The 13,990-nt window shown below is 43.6% G+C and overlaps 1 protein-coding gene and 1 pseudogene across 1 annotated transcript in view; both read left to right on the top strand.

Moving 5' to 3' along the window:
* celf2 (cugbp, Elav-like family member 2) overlaps positions 1 to 13,990 on the top strand; it is a 726,013-nt gene that overhangs the window by 150,851 nt on the left and 561,172 nt on the right. The window lies entirely within an intron of this gene.
* Positions 2,452 to 2,844, top strand: LOC144687481 (mitochondrial import receptor subunit TOM20 homolog pseudogene; annotated as a pseudogene).

A 13,990-nucleotide genomic window follows, 5' to 3' on the forward strand; every position in this document is an offset into this window, starting at 1 on the left:
GGGAAGGCATGGAACTACAAATAAGTGGAAATGCTATGTGTGCAGTCTTCCCCCCCCCCCTCCCACACTCAAAAAGGGAGCTCATTCAAAATTTTTGCCAATGTTCTTTTAAAACTAACAGCTCGGAAGCATCTGAAGCTTGCCAGGGTTGAAGCAACTTTTTCTCTGTCTCCCTTTGGTAACACAGTTAGCTTCAACGAGCTTTCTCCACACAGTGCCAAGGCCAAGATGGCTGCCATTTGACACGATGGGGATGGGTGCAATTCTGGGTGTTGTCATTTGGTGGACAGGTATGGATGCTTCGGGCACAGGATCAATTGGGCACTTCACTTAAGAATCGAGCTTTTTGATCAGGCAAAAGCTATGAAGCTTATTGTTTTTCATGGATCTGAAGCCCGTCTACCCACGTTCTCTCAATTTCATTCTCTCTCCAACTTACAACTCATTGTCCCTTGAACTCATTTACACTATCTGCTTCCAGTTATTCCACAAGGCTGTTACCCTTCGAATGAAAGGCATACACCTGTTTTATCATCTTACTTCTGATTTCCTAATATTTAATTAATCACTTAACCTGGTGTTTGAACCCTTCACCAGAGTGAACAGTTTGTCCCAAATTCTGTTCAGTCGTATATATTAACTTCTCAAAGGAGTGACTCAGATACAAGTAACCCTTTGACACTATTAAATCCTGAACACAGGCGACATACACGAGGTGAGTCATCTTTCTTAGGCATTCATTGCTATAGTCAACAATGTTTATTGTCCATCACTTGTGACAGAAGCAAAAGCATTATTTTACAGATACAACTGCCTGGAGATACTTTAAAGTTATGTTTACCCTGTCTATCTAAAGTCATGTATCAAAATCTCATATTCTGAAAGCTAGTATGCAGGTACAGTAGGTAATAAGGAAGGCAAATGGAATTTTGGCATTGCTAAAGGAATAGAGTATAAAAATAGGGAAGTGTTGTTGCAACTGTACAAGGCATTGGTGAGACTGCACCTGGAGTACTGTGCACAGTTTTGGTCCCCTTACTTGAGGAAGGATGTAGTTGCACTGGAGGCGGTTCAGAGGAGGTTCACTAGATTGATTCCAGAGATGCGGGGCTTGTCGTATGAGGAGAGGTTGAGCAGTTTAGGCCTATACTCGCTAGAGTTTAGAAGGATGAGAGGAGATCTAATTGAGGTATATAAGATGCTAAAGGGGGTAGACAAAGTAGACGTAGAGTGGATGTTTCCTCTTCTGGGGCATTCTAGAATGAGAGGCCATAGTTTTCGGCTAAGGGGTGGTAGATCTAAATCAGAGATGAGGAGGAATTACTTTTCTCAAAGGGTCGTGAATCTGTGGAATTCACTACCTCAGAGTGCAGCGGACACCGGGATGCTGAATAAATTTAAGGAGGAGATAGACAGATTTTTAATTAATGATGGGTTGAAAGGTTATGGGGAGAGGGCGGGAAATTGGAGTTGAGGCCGAAATGAGATCAGCCATGATTGTAATGAATGGCGGGGCAGGCTCAAGGGGCTGAATTGCCTACTCCTGCTCCTAGTTCTTATGTTCTTATTTTACTCATTCTGTCTCTTGTTCTTGTCACCAGTTTTTCTCTCCTCTTGCTGGCGATCTCATAACCTCAACCCAGTGACCATAATTCTCATGTCTGGGCTTTGGCAGTTAACATGAGCAGAATGGAGTGTTATCACAGCTAGTGTCTCCATATGCGCTTGCACTCGAATGCAACATCAATCAGGAATGTGCCGATCTTTTCCTCTCCCTACACTAGGAGTTACTATGGAACTCCTGCTGCTGCCACATCCAAGACCAGTTCACTCAGTGCCAATCAGGGATAAGCCTTTGAGGCCTTCTGGTCTTTCTGGCTCAGTTCTTCACTAATAAGACTCACTGAAACATTGAGAGAACCCACCCTGACTTTCACGCAAAAAAACTTATAATTTAATCCCCTAGCCTGTGTTTTATTGTTTTCCTTTATTTTTCTTCACCTTTCTCTTCATTCCTTCCTTTATTCACTTATTTAAGAAGAAAGTCTGCAGACCAGTGGCTGGAGCTGGAATGACTGAGAGAAGGTATGGGTTCATTTAGGAGAGGGCAGGATTACACTGAATGCAGTGAGTTTTAATTTTTGTTATCGCATCTGTCACCTGCCATCAGCAACTCCCAATTTATCTTGTCTTCTCTTCCCCATTTTGTGTCCTTGGTGGTATCCTGCACTGTGGGCCTCAGTCCTTTGACTTAGTTTAGCGATCAAAAAATAAAAGCTGTTGCTTAAAGAAAAACTGCATGTGGTTTTGTATTGTGGCATTTGTCATGATGACAAAGGGCTTCAGGTTAGACATCACAATCAGCTTTGTTCACTGCAATCAGCCTCAGCCTGCCGTTCAGACAAAGAAAGATAAGGGGAAGGGTGAAGTGCGGATACGGACTGAGCTAGAATGAGGAAGACCAGCGCCATTGCAGTGGGGATCTGCGGAGCCCTCTTTGTTGGATATTGCATCTACTTCGACAGGAAGCGACGGAATGATCCAGACTTTAAGAAGAGGCTGCAGGGACGAAGGAGGAAGCAGCAATTGGCCACCAATGATAATGGGCTGTCCCGCGTTCTGAAGCAGAAAGATGCCGAGGCCATGCAGGCGATTTTCCTGGAAGAAATCCAGCTCGGAGAGGAGTTTCTGGCACAGGGCGACTACGAGATTGGCATCGATCACCTGTCGAATGCATTTGTGATTTGTGGCCAACCTCGGCAACTCCTTCAGGTTCTCCAACAGACCATCCCCCCGCCAATTTTCCATTTGCTCCTGAGGAAACTCTCCGACATCAGCTTATGAATAGAGAGGCAGCGGATGATATTGAGTGAGGGGCTTTGTCCACGGACGTCATCCCTTTATATTTCAGATAAAGTGTCACCTAACACAGAACTCTTTGCCGAAATTGGGAAGTGTGTTTAATTTAGGCTTACTCCATCCGCGAAGAAGTATCGCTCTATTCTGTGTACCAGTTTTCCTACCATGTGCCCGACCATCACTCACCCCCACCACCCCTCAACAACCTCACATTGTACACGGCACTCTTAAAAGATCTTTTCATAATCGCACAGCACACAACAACGGGGTCAGGGAACCTAAGGAAAAAGGAGGAGAGGAATTGGCAGTGAAAGTTTAGGAGGAGGCTTTGGAGAGGGGGGGAGGTTTGACCAGCTTGGAGGGTCAAGAGGAGATTTTCAGATAGTGGTGAGGAGGAGAAGTAGTGATGGCTGAAGGTTTGGTCACTAATGGCGGAACATAGTGAGGGAAGGAAGGTCTTGGCCTGTAGACCAGAATGAGATGGGGGGGAAGAGCTCATGGTGGGACATAGGAATGGAAAAGATTACAGAGACTGGGAGGAAAGAGGCATGTAAAGATTTAAAGATGAATATTTCAGAGCTAGTAATAAATATCCTTGTGTGGGACATATCCCATGTTCCTGCTAACTGGCTTTTTCTTTCCTGTTTTTTCCCCCAGGCATGAACTGAAATACAGACAAATTCTACACCCCCCCTAATTGTGCAGTGAGACTTTTCTTCCAGGCATTATGGGGAGCTTGCAGTTTTATCCTCTGAGAGGCCAGCACCTTCGTTGAGCTTTCTCATAACTAAAATTTTTTAAATGTGGAAAAAGACAAGCTCTCTGACCCTGAAAGAATAACCAACGCTAGGCAGAGGATTTAGGGCTATATTTAGCCTTTAGATTCCGCTGATATTGATAAACTGCATGAGCTTCATGTTTGAGTTGTAGTGACATTGTCAGAATAACTTCATTAATTACAGACTTTTCCTTACAGAAGGACTTGCAACTTCTGGCTGAATTATAGCTTGACACTTCAGTGACAGTTGTGCAACTCCGTATTAAATTACAAACTTTTAATGCATTACTAGCCATTAAACCACAACTCAATTACAATCTGGTAATTCACTGCCAGCTATGGTTAAAAGACAGTCTTGTATTTGTGTAGGAACCTTAGGATGTCCCAAAATGCTTTACATCCAATGAAGCACTTTTGAAGTTTGGTGTCTGTTGCAATGTAGGAAACGCAGCAGTCAATTGGTGCACAGCAAGCTCCCACAAACAGCAATGTGATAACCTGCTATTTTGATGTCATTGAGAGAAAACTTTTTGCCGTTACACTGAGGATAACTTCCCTGCTCTTCTTCAAAATAGTGCCGTGAGATCTTTTACATTCATCTGAAGATGGGGCCTCAGTTCAACATCTCATCCACAAGACAGATGTAGCTGATGTTAATTACAACTTGTAAATCAATGCCTGTTATGTATCTCAATGCTAAATTACAACTTTCGCACTCACTGTCAGAGGTTTGACTCATTGTCACCCTTGAAAGTCATTGGCAATCTCGCAGTTTGTTGATGGATTGCGGTTGTATGACTGACTGGCAGCTTTGCACAACTCACTGAGAACCGTGTCGTATTATATGTAGAGTATGCTGCACTTTGTATCATTAATGAATGTCATGGTATGGTAGGTTTTATTTGTCTATATGGAACCATGATTGGATCTTTCCTTTTATTATCTACGCCAATCCAAAGGACCAAGACTCATAGCCCACGACACCACCAAGTTTACAAGGGGAGAGAAGAAGAGAAGCTTGAACAGGAGGCAATGATTGAATGCTGCTGAGCCTGGGTTTTAAGAGCCTGAAGATTATATGAGGAGGAAAAAGACTGAGCGGTCAAGAGGTCCTGTTTGGAACTGGATCTAAATGGTCTAAACTACCTTCTCGGGCAATTAGGGATGGACAACAGAGGCCAGCCTTGCTAGCAACAGCCATATCACAAGAGTAAGCAAGCAACCATCTCTGGAAAGAAAGACCTGGGAAAGGAGACTGTGCAATGAATCTTGATATTATGAGGAAGATTTGGAGAGAAGAATGAGTGAGATAGATAGTGTGTTTGAAGAGATGAAAATTCAGAACATTACCTCAGGAGTATAGATAAAATAGGGAAAGACGAAGGATGTTTGCAATTGTACAAGAGAGTAGATGGAGACCGAATATAAGATAGGCTTCCTGCTCTAAGAAATCTTGGCTAGGAGTGTGAAACAAGTGCTAGATGAAACTCCCCGTCAGTGGGGCAGTTGGAGTGCGTGGGGGTGGTATTTAAGTTATGCGCAGACCTCTGCTTTATAAGGAAAAGTTGTTGAGGAGAAAAGAATTGATCGGCACAAAATAGGAAACCAAGCATCTGGGAGGCAGCTTTAGCCCCAGTGAGATATGGGAGTTCCATTTGAGGCCGGAAGTGATAATAAGGCCAGTAACATTGATAACATTTTTTTAATTCATTCACGGGATGTGGGCTTCGCTGGCTGGTTTATTGCCCATCCCTAGTTGCCCTTGAGAAGGTGGTGTTGAGCTGCCTTCTTGAACTGCTGCGGTCCATGTGGTGTAGGTACACCCACAGTGCTGTTAGGAAGGGAGTTCCAGGATTTTGACTCAGCGACAGTGAAGGAACGGCGATATATTTCCAAGTCAGGATGGTGAGTGACTTCGAGGGGAACTTCCAGCTTGTGGTGTTCCCATCTATCTACTGCCCTTGTCCTTCTAGATGGGGTAGCCGTGGGTTTGGAAGATGATGTCAAAGAAGCCTTGGTGAATTCCTGCAGTGCATCTTATAGGTGGTACACACTGCTGCTACTGTGCATCGGTGGTGGAGGGAGTCAATGTTTGTGGATGTGGTGCCAATCAAGCAGGCTGCTTTGTCCTGGACAGTGTCAAGCTTCTTGGGTGTTGGGGGAGCTGTACTCATCCAGGCAAGTGGAGAATATTCCATCATACTCCTGACTTGTGCCTTGTAGATGGTGGACATGCTTTGGGGAGTCAGGAGGTGAGTTACTTGCCACAGGATTCCAAGCTTCTGACCTACTCTTGTAGCCACCGTATCTATATGGCTAGTCCAGTTCAGTTTCTGGTCAATGGTAACCCCCAGGATGTTGATAGTGGTGGATTCAGTGATGGTAATGCCATTGAACATCAGGGGGTGATGGTTGGATTCTCTCTTGTTGGAGATGGTCATTGCCTAACACTTGTGTGGCATGGATGTTACTTGCCACTTGTCAGCCCAAGCCTGGATATTGCCCAGGCCTTGCTGCATTAGGACATGGACTGTTTCAGTATCTGAGTCATCGCGAATGCTGCTGAACATTGTGCAATCATCAACAAACATCCCCATTTCTGAACTAATGATGGAAGGAAGGTCATTAATGAAGCAGCTGAAGATGGAAAAACCCAGCAGGTCTGGCAGCATCTGTGGCAAGAGAAACAGAGTTTGTGTTTCGAATCCAATATGACTCCTCTTCAGAAGTGGGGATTTCCCCATTGCTTTTCTGAAAATTTCCAATTACTGCAAACTTATGGGATATTTCCTATAAAAATGACTCCAGCTTGGGGAAGGCATGAGTCATTTGTAGAACTCATAGCAGCACCAGAAGGAGAAGGACAGGTTACAGCCGACCAAAATCTTTCTAAAGTTGTACATTTGGAATTGCAAAGGACCAAACTCTCTGGCAGGTCTTACTGCCTAGTTTCTGGGTCCTTCTGGATTTGTAATTAATGAGCAACTGGGCAAGTGGAGCGAAGTGTTATGGGCTCCCAGATTGAGGGTTTAAGTGAGTGTTAGTGTGATTGAACAGATTCTAGCCATTGTATGTCAAGGTATGTTGATCAGGCAGAATGTGCATGACCTTCTGACTGGAGTTTTAACCTCTGCAAATCTCTAGCATTGAAAAGATAGTACAAACCTATATTTAGAAATGCACTGACTGCTAGGAGAATATTCATGCCTCATGCCGTCTGTGTTTGCATATAACTATATGCCTTTTGGGAATGTCGGGGAAATCATGTAGTGGAGGGATTTACCTTGTCCATGTGTGTATGTGATGGGTAATAGATTAACCAATGGATTACTAACATTATTTGTTCTTTGTATATCTTTGTTCCCTTACACGCTCTTTAACGTGAACGTTAAACACGCTTTGTGATCTTAAATATATTTGTAACAGCTACCAGTAAAAATGATATTTTTAAAAATAAAACAGGCTATGAATTCAGGCCAGTGATAGTCATTTTATTAGTTTCTAATTACAGCACACCAAATATATTCACTGTGGTATATCAAATTAAAGCAAATTGTATAATGGTGGAAATTTTGAGTTTACATTAATAAAACAAAGTGGGTAAATTTTTTGCTTTCATGGCCTGCCTGATTATTTGCAAAAGCAAATTTCCCAGTCATTGCAGAAGCTACCCAATTTTTCATTCGCTTGGTCTCCATCTAAAGTAAGGACAGCCAAAGCCATACCTTTCTATCTCTCCCCATCTCCTTGCTATATCCTCCCTATCTCCCAAACAGTTTCCGTTATAAATCCACTGTGAATTTGTCTTTAGTGCTCATTGCTGTGGGTCTGGAGTCACATGTAGGCCAGACTGGGTGAAGATGGCAGATTTCCTTCCCTAAAGGACAGTAGTGAACCAGATGGGTTTTATGGCAATTCAGTATATCCTTTGTTGCTTTTGTTGATAGTAGTTTTTTCATTCCATATTTATTTTATTAATTGAATTTAAATTTCCCAGATGAGATTTAGCACAAGGCAGGGGTTAAATCTGAAAACCTCAAGGTCTGAATGGTTCTGTGTTTTCACACACTGATGGAGCAGAACACATATCACTTAACAGGCAGGTGGCTAGCTCACCAAATTGAAATCCGATCAGTCTTGAGAAGAGGGACTCTGATGTAAATGTGCATAGGTCATTGAAGGTGACAGGGCAGATTGAGAGTGCAGTTAATAAAGCATACAGTATCCTAGGCTTTATTAATAAGGGCACAGAGTACAAGAGCAAGGAGGTTATGCTAAACTTGTATAAAACACTGGTTCAGCCTGAACTGGAGTATTGCATCCAGTTCTGGCCACCACAGCTTAGTAAACATGTGAAGACTTTAAGAGTGCAGAAAAGATCCATGAGAATGGTTCCAGGGATGAGGAACTTCAGTTTCTCAGAGATAGATTAGGTTAGAGAAAGATTAGAGAAGTTGGGACTGTTTTCCTTGAGGAGAAGGAAATTTGAATGAGGTATTCAAAATCACGAGGGGTTTGGACAAAGCAGATATGGAGAACCTGGTTTCCACTGGTGGAGGGTTCGAGAATGAGAGGGCACAGAATTAAGGTTGTTGGCAATAGAAACACGAGAAGAAACTTCTCACACAGCAGGTAGAATACACTGCCTGAGAGCATTTTTTGTTATTGCGCATCTCTAATTGCCCTTGTTGAGAGGGAATTTAAGATTCAACCACATTGCTGGTGGGTCTGAAGTCACACGTAGGCCAGCCCAGGTAAGGACATTGGTGAACCAGGTCTGCAATAGCTTTGTGGTCATCATCAGACTTTAATTCCTCATTTTTCCTTGAATTCAATTTTCATTAACTGCCATGGTGGGATTTGAACCCAGGTCCCCAAAGCATGACCCTTGGTCTTTGGGACACTAGTCCAGTGACATTACCACAATACCAATACCACTTCCCCTCAGGTTCAACCAAGGCACTCAAGAGGGAATTGGATTATTATCTGAAAAGGAAGAATGTGCAGGGTTACAGGGAGAAAGCAGGTAATGGCATGAGGTGAATTGCTCATTCAGAGGGCTAGCGCAGATACGACTGGCCGAATGCCCCCTGTGCTGTAACAATTCTGTTTCTTTGATTCTGTGAAAAGGGATAATTTTGGAGCAGATTTCATAAAAATAAAATAATGGTACGCACCTCCTGTCCCTTCATCGCCTGATCTGCGCACGTCACTGATGTAGAACCTGTGAACTGTTGGGTACAGCACATGCTATTTACCATGCCACCTTTTAAATCAGACAAGCCAGTATTGCAAAGCCTGCCAAGAAATTAGACACACAAAGTACAGCCTGCATGTGCAAGAGGTATAATTTATTCCTCAGAAGGAAATTTTCAAAACTTGGGTTTCAAATGACAGAAGTGCTGTGGCTGTGGGCTTTTGAAGTTGGAATATTAATCTTATTTCTCCAGCTTTCTCAGTTCCTCCTCCTCTTCTCTAAGCCACTGACCTTTGCTGGTGCATTGTTCCAGATGTAATGAGTTTCATCTGTAAACACCAGACTGAATGCATTCTTTACTGTTTTGGCATCTTTTTTATTTCCAATGCTAGCTTTGGCTAAACTTCTGCTTATAATATGCAGAGTTCAACATTGTATTTACATTGAAATTGAAAGAGCTAGTTCATGGTGCTTGTATCTTGTTGTTATCAATTACTATAAATTGATAATCTGCTTAGACAATGCACAGTAATCTCAGAAAATGGGTAGTCTCTAAGGAATCAAGACTTCCTTTTGTTCAGGGCCTCTCCTAACCTCAGGATGCCCATATTTGTGCACTGCAAGGCCCCACAAAATCTAGGTTGATGCTCTAGCCCAGTTCTCGGAGTGCCGCACTGTCAAAGTGTTGTCTTTCAGATGAGACATTAAACAGAGGCCCTGTCTGGCCTCTCCAGTGGACATAAAAAATCTCTTTGCTCAATATTGAAGAAGAGTAGGGTGGAGGGGGGTTCTCTGTGGGGAGTTGAGAAAGGACAATATCAGGAGTCAGTACATCAGGGGGTCAGTGACCATTTCGAGAGCTTCAACGAAAGAAACCGAGAAAAGATTGAAGTGGTATGTTCATCAGTTTTGGAGAGAGAGGAAATGTGGTGAGGCAAGTGATGAAGATGGGACTGCCAGGAAGTAGGAGAAGAGGAAGGCCTAAGACGAGATGGAAGAATGCAGACTTAAACGCAATAGGATTGGAAGAGGTGACTAACAGGAGGAGATGAAGAAAGTGGATCAACCAGCATTGTGACAACCCCAAGCAAAATAGGAAAAGCCGAAAGAAGAATTGGGGGGCTTGGTAAAGTGAGGGACCCTGTCCCTTTAAGAGAATGCGGGTACACTGGTCATGTGACAGCACTGACGAATCACTGTACAGCGTGGGCAACTGGGAACTGTAAGTCTAGTTCTGGAGGTTTCTGAGTGAGCACGTATGATCTGGTGCTCTGCACTATGTCTCGATGAACCATAACTGTTTATTCTTACATCAGTCTCTCCCCATTATTGATTGCAAGCAGCAATTGATGAGAACACCGGAAGGCGTGCAGTTAGAATTCAGTTGGCCAATGAACTCATTTACCCAAGATATAAAAGGGGTTCACTCCAGTGTCCTGCCCAACTTTATCTGATCTTCATCACCTCGCTGTTGCAGAACCTTGCTGTGCACAAATTGCCTGCTGCATTTCCAACATTACAATAGATAAAAACTACACTAATAGTGCCTCATTGTCTCAAAGCACTTTGGGGCATTCTGAGGTCATGAAAGGCGCTATATCAATGCAAATATTTCTGTACAACTGTTTCTCAAGCTCCGTGGGAGTTTTAAGGATGGAAAGACGCAGTGAACAAATAGACAGCATATATAAAACATTTATTTGAAACAACATATGAAATTAGGAGTGAACCAGGAAAGACAGTGGTTCCCTGGTGTCTTATTATCAGCTCATTCATAGTTTTAGTGATATAAGAATGGATGTGTTGTATAGAAAAGGGCTGCCTCTACTGCCATTTTGTTTGCCTCTGTGAGGTGCCTTAGAAGACTTGTCTGCATTAAAGGGTGACTATAAACTTAAGTTGCCCTTGTTAGTGCTTGTTGAAGTGCAGACTCCAGGAGACCACCAGCTTCCAAATGCTCAGCAGTGAGAGCATAAAACCTTCAAAATAAACAGCCTCTGAGTGTCCCGGTAGAACAATGGAGCTGGATTAAACACTGCGAACTGGAGGGTTGGATAAAAACGTAACCTTCCAGGATCCAAATTAAGTAAACACCTGTACAAAAAAAGCAGCTGACGGGGATTTAGCTAGTCACCAGCAGAACAGCGACATTTCGACAGTACGAAGGAACCCAATATCTCCAGTCTTCACCCGGCAGAATTGAACTGCTGTAGACCAGGGTTTTAGCTGGCATTTTGGCAGCCCCTGAGCCATTGTTGGCATTTGTGCCGATAAGCCGCTTTCCATAACTCAAAGATAGTGTTTAAAAAAAAAGAAAGTGTTGCATTTATGTCATGTTTTTCATGACATCGCGACATCCCAAAGGGCCTCTCAGCCAATGAAGTACTTTTTGAAGTGTAGTGATTGTTGTGATGTAGCTCCCACAAACAACAATGTGGTCATGACCTGATAGCCTGTTTTAGTGACATTGGTCGAGGGATAAATATTGGCCAGGACACCGGGGAGAACTCTCCCCTATTCTTGGAAATAGTGTTTAGGGACTTTTTCTATGTCCGTCGGAATGAGGTTGACCAGGCAGTTTGCTGCCTCATCCGACCGATGGCAGCTCTGACTGTGCAGAACTCCCTCTGTGCTGCACTGCAACGCCAGCCTAGATTGTGTACCCAACTCTAGTTAACCGAAGCAGTTTCTGGTATCTTCCTTCATTATCAGCACAGATCCGGATGGTTTTGCAGTCTTTGATATACTTTCATTTCTGTGTGGAAAAACATACAGGAAAGCCATCAAGAAAATATAGGAAAAAGCTTGACTGTGATCTGGGAACACTGCCATGATCATGTGTGCTTCCAAAGAAAATGGTAAACTCTTATTTTTTTTGAGCGGTATTGACTGTTGAAGTCACTGCAGTCTGGGGTCAGAAGTTCAACTTGGTCATTGGTAGATTATGCAGGAGCGGTGATGGTCCGTGTTTTAAGTAATATCCCCATTTGGAAGAGAGCAGTATTTTTCACTGTGGGAGCCAGCAGTTTGTCAGGACTAAATTTGTGGACCAAAAGTAACTTAGACAGAAAGACCTGAATGAACATCAGAAATTTTGACAAACAACAGCCTGGTGCTTTTAACATAGTAAAATGTAATATGTCAATGAGTGAGAGGGAGTCTACAGAAAAAAAAACTGTTTACAATAGAGAAATGAAGAGTCAAAGGAGATTTTATTGCGATAGTCAAGATTTTAAAAGACACAGAGAAGCTAAATCCTAAGGATGTTTGATACGATCACAAGGCACCCAACGTGGGCTTGATGGGCCAAATGGCCTCCTCCTGTGTTGTAATGACTAACTCTTAAAAGACACAGACTCGAGTTCAGAAGAGGGAATATGAAGGGACCTTTTAAATTTTACTGCTTTACACTGAAGATGGGCAAGTGAAACCAACTGTCTGTAGGAGGCAGATAGTGCCAACAAATTAAAGAGGGAACAGCTAGACAAAGGTAATGGGGAAAGACAGCATCTCTGTGTAGAGAGAGAATCAGAGTTAACGTTTCAGGTCTGTGACCTTCCACCAGAACTGGGAAAAGTTAGAAATATAATGGGTTTCGAGCAAAGGGTGGGTCGGATTAGGACAACCATGACCAGGCTCCCCTTGTCCTCAACTTTCACCCCACCAGCTTCCCTATTTAATGGATCATTTTCCACCATCTCCACCACGTTCAAACTGATGCCACCACCAAACACATCTTCTCGTCCCCCTTCAGCATTCTTAAGGGACCGTTCCTTACGTGATACCCTGGTCCAACTCTCAGTCACCCACAAGACCCCATCCCCTTCCCACAGCAAGTGCAGGGGATGTAACACCTGCCCTATTAACTCCTCTCTCCTCACCGTCCAAGGCCCCAAAGACTCCTCCTAGGTGAAGCAGTGACTTGCGTGTATTTTATTCAATCTAATCTACTGTATTCACTGCACACAATCTAGTCTCCTCTACACTGTGGGGGGGATGGGGGCAGACACAGATTGGATGACTGCTTTGTGCAACACCTCCTCTCTGACCTCAAGCATGACCCTGAACTTGGTGGCCTGCCATTTTAATTCTGCACTTTGCCATCATATCTTGTCCTTGGCCTGCGGCACCGTTCTGGTGAAGCTCAGCGGAAGTTTCGGGAACAGCACCTCATATTTCAGTTAGGCAATTTACAGCCTTCTGGACTCGATACTGAGTTCAACAATTTGAACTCTGTCCCCCATTTTCTTTTCTTTTTTGCAGATTTTTTTCCCCCATCCAGCAGCACATCTGCTCTAGGCACATCTTTTGTTTATTTGTTTCTCCTCTTGCCGCAACTCCATTCCCTTTGGCCCTGGATGACTAACTTTCCTGTCAGTCAATCTCTCCTGTCTTCCACCCTGTCACAGACTGTCCTTTTGTCCTTGTTTCATCCATCCCTTGCTCAAAATCTATTACGTCCCTAACATTTTTCCAGTTCTGATAAAAGGTCACAGGCCCGAAACACTAATTCCGATTCTCTCTCTCTCTCTCTCTCTCTCTCTACACAGTTGCTGCCTAAGCTGCTGAGTTTTTTTTTTCTCTCCTGTATTTTCTGTTTTTATTTCGGATTTCCAGCATCCGCAACATCCTGCTACCGGGGAAAGGCTTTTTCAGACCTCGGACCAGGCTAGAAGGGCAGTGAGGCCTGGAGTTTCCACAGGGGCTCGCCAGACCTCGCACTGTAAATTCATGCTTGTGGGTTTATCATTCTGGACACCGACTGTCGCCGAATGCTAGGGGAGTATTTTATAAAGCAGCCAAGGCCTGCGTGCATGGGCGACCGAGCGTTGAGCTCATCCAAGTGTAGACTCGAAAGGGGGATAATGTCACGGCCATAGCTCAGGAACCGTGCTGCCAGTGGCCCTTTGCCTTTAGTGGCCCAGGGTTAAATTAAATTATCTCTTAAAGGAAACTCTGCTGCTTCCAATGTCACCTCTGGGCATCACGTGTGGAAGAGTCTGCTACAGTGCATTTGCCTTTAGGAGCAACCCTGCATGATGAATTAAGCAGCCTGGCTCTTAAGCCTCTGATGCATTCCACACCATATCACTCATGCATTTTAAGCCAACTACTTAGGTGATCGTATCTGTTTATTGGGTTATAAACTTCACAGA

The sequence above is a fragment of the Cetorhinus maximus genome, chromosome 12 (genome assembly GCF_964194155.1).
Source record: "Cetorhinus maximus chromosome 12, sCetMax3.hap1.1, whole genome shotgun sequence".
NCBI lineage: Eukaryota > Metazoa > Chordata > Chondrichthyes > Lamniformes > Cetorhinidae > Cetorhinus > Cetorhinus maximus.